The sequence below is a fragment of the Ambystoma mexicanum genome, unplaced genomic scaffold (genome assembly GCF_040938575.1).
Source record: "Ambystoma mexicanum isolate Mex_15411 unplaced genomic scaffold, UKY_AmexF1_1 Mex_scaf10, whole genome shotgun sequence".
NCBI classification, from domain to species: domain Eukaryota; kingdom Metazoa; phylum Chordata; class Amphibia; order Caudata; family Ambystomatidae; genus Ambystoma; species Ambystoma mexicanum.
The window spans coordinates 3017501-3020000 of NW_027182325.1; the positions used below are offsets into that span (position 1 = coordinate 3017501).

General features: G+C 44.7%; 5 non-coding genes and 1 pseudogene across 5 annotated transcripts; all 6 read left to right on the forward strand.

Annotated features, from left to right (window-relative positions):
• The first annotated feature begins 451 nt into the window (after nt 1-451).
• On the forward strand, nt 452-570 carry LOC138540991 (5S ribosomal RNA). Its single transcript, XR_011289012.1, has one exon. It is a non-coding gene; the product is annotated as a 5S ribosomal RNA (ribosomal RNA).
• Nucleotides 571-1034: 464 nt separating this feature from the next.
• On the forward strand, nt 1035-1153 carry LOC138549542 (5S ribosomal RNA). Its single transcript, XR_011293322.1, has one exon. It is a non-coding gene; the product is annotated as a 5S ribosomal RNA (ribosomal RNA).
• A 106-nt stretch (nt 1154-1259) lies between these two features.
• On the forward strand, nt 1260-1378 carry LOC138540255 (5S ribosomal RNA). The gene has a single exon (XR_011288310.1). It is a non-coding gene; the product is annotated as a 5S ribosomal RNA (ribosomal RNA).
• Nucleotides 1379-1484: 106 nt separating this feature from the next.
• LOC138550578 (5S ribosomal RNA) lies at nt 1485-1603 on the forward strand. Its single transcript, XR_011294328.1, has one exon. It is a non-coding gene; the product is annotated as a 5S ribosomal RNA (ribosomal RNA).
• Nucleotides 1604-1709: 106 nt separating this feature from the next.
• On the forward strand, nt 1710-1828 carry LOC138548256 (5S ribosomal RNA). The gene has a single exon (XR_011292065.1). It is a non-coding gene; the product is annotated as a 5S ribosomal RNA (ribosomal RNA).
• Nucleotides 1829-1934: 106 nt separating this feature from the next.
• Nucleotides 1935-2043, forward strand: LOC138545813 (5S ribosomal RNA; annotated as a pseudogene).
• Nucleotides 2044-2500: the final 457 nt, after the last annotated feature.

Here is a 2500-nt window from a genome sequence, read left to right on the forward strand (position 1 = left end):
GTAATTGCGCAACTTCTCAATTATTTTTCAAATTTGGTATGTTTCCAAAATAATTGTATCCCGTTTTATAGCGGAAATGTTGGACAACATCATGAGGGCTGGAGCTACCTTTTTACATAGAATTAGCATACAGGTAGTGTGTTCATGGGTAATAAATCGACTTTCACATGTAATGCAGTACAGAGAATATTGAGTCCTTCAAGAGGCATGAAAGAAAACCATTATTGTGTTGATTGTTCTCTCCACCTCCCTGCAACAGACACAGGATGGATGAATTAAAGTTATCCTACCAGACATAGGAGTCCTGAATGGGCCCACCAGTCTTATATATCTCGCCTGATCGAGCCTGATCGAGCGATGAGCGATGAGCGTGGTATCATGTTGCAAGTGGCTGCATGGCTTAGCTTACTAAATGCAAATGCATAAGAGTAATATTCTTAGCATTCCTAGAGCCTATGGCCACACCACACTGAATGCACCCGATCTCGTCTGATCTCGGAAGTTAAGCAGTGTCAGGCCTAGTTAGTACCTGGATGGGAGACTGCCTGGGAATACCAGGTGCTGTAGGCTTTTTTTGTGCTCCATGATTAGTAATTGCGCAACTTCTCAATTATTTTTCAAATTTGGTATGTTTCCAAAATAATTGTATCCCGTTTTATAGCGGAAATGTTGGACAACATCATGAGGGCTGGAGCTACCTTTTTACATAGAATTAGCATACAGGTAGTGTGTTCATGGGTAATAAATCGACTTTCACATGTAATGCAGTACAGAGAATATTGAGTCCTTCAAGAGGCATGAAAGAAAACCATTATTGTGTTGATTGTTCTCTCCACCTCCCTGCAACAGACACAGGATGGATGAATTAAAGTTATCCTACCAGACATAGGAGTCCTGAATGGGCCCACCAGTCTTATATATCTCGCCTGATCGAGCCTGATCGAGCGATGAGCGTGGTATCATGTTGCAAGTGGCTGCATGGCTTAGCTTACTAAATGCAAATGCATAAGAGTAATATTCTTAGCATTCCTAGAGCCTATGGCCACACCACACTGAATGCACCCGATCTCGTCTGATCTCGGAAGTTAAGCAGTGTTAGGCCTAGTTAGTACCTGGATGGGAGACCGCCTGGGAATACCAGGTGCTGTAGGCTTTTTTGTGCTCCAAGTTCAGGAAGTGAGCCCTTTCTCAATTGCCTTTTAAAACTGCAAGGTCTAGCCGACTAGATGCTTAAAAGTACAAAACTCACTAGGCCCAGAGCCTACGGCCACACCACACTGAATGTGCCTGATCTCGTCTGATCTCAGAAGCTAAGCAGTGTCGGGCCTAGTTAGTACCTGGATGGAAGACCGCCTGGGAATACCAGGTGCTGTAGGCTTTTTTGTACTCCAAGTTCAGGAAGTGAGCCATTTCTCAATTGCCTTTCAAAACTGCAAGGTCTAGCCGACTAGATGCTTAAAAGTACAAAACTCACAAGAACCAGAGCCTACGGCCACACCACACTGAATGCGCCCGATCTCGTCTGATCTCGGAAGCTAAGCAGTGTCGGGCCTCGTTAGTACCTGGATGGGAGACCGCCTGGGAATACCAGGTGCTGTAGGCTTTTTTGTGCTCCAAGTTCAGGAAGTGAGCCATTTCTCAATTGCCTTTCAAAATTGCAAGGTCTAGCTGACTAGATGCTTAAAAGTACAAAACTCACTAGGCCCAGAGCCTACGGCCACACCACACTGATTGCGCCCGATCTCGTCTGATCTCGGAAGCTAAGCAGTGTCGGGCCTAGTTAGTACCTGGATGGGAGACCACCTGGGAATACCAGGTGCTGTAGGCTTTTTTGTGCTCCAAGTTCAGGAAGTGAGCCATTTCACAATTGCCTTTCAAAACTGCAAGGTCTAGCCGACTAGATGCTTAAAAGTACAAAACTCACTAGGCCCAGAGCCTACGGCCACACCACACTGAATGCGCCCGATCTCGAAAGCTAAGCAGGGTCAGGCCTAGTTAGTACCTGGATAGGAGACTGCCTGGGAATACCAGGTGCTGTAGGCTTTTTTGTGCTCCATGATTAGTAATTGCGCAACTTCTCAATTATTTTTCAAATTTGGTATGTTTCCAAAATAATTGTATCCCGTTTTATAGCGGAAATGTTGGACAACATCATGAGGGCTGAAGCTACCTTTTTACATAGAATTAGCATACAGGTAGTGTGTTCATGGGTAATAAATCGACTTTCACATGTAATGCAGTACAGAGAATATTGAGTCCTTCAAGAGGCATGAAAGAAAACCATTATTGTGTTGATTGTTCTCTCCACCTCCCTGCAACAGACACAGGATGGATGAATTAAAGTTATCCTACCAGACATAGGAGTCCTGAATGGGCCCACCAGTCTTATATATCTCGCCTGATCGAGCCTGATCGAGCGATGAGCGATGAGCGTGGTATCATGTTGCAAGTGGCTGCATGGCTTAGCTTACTAAATGCAAATGCATAAGAGTAATATTCT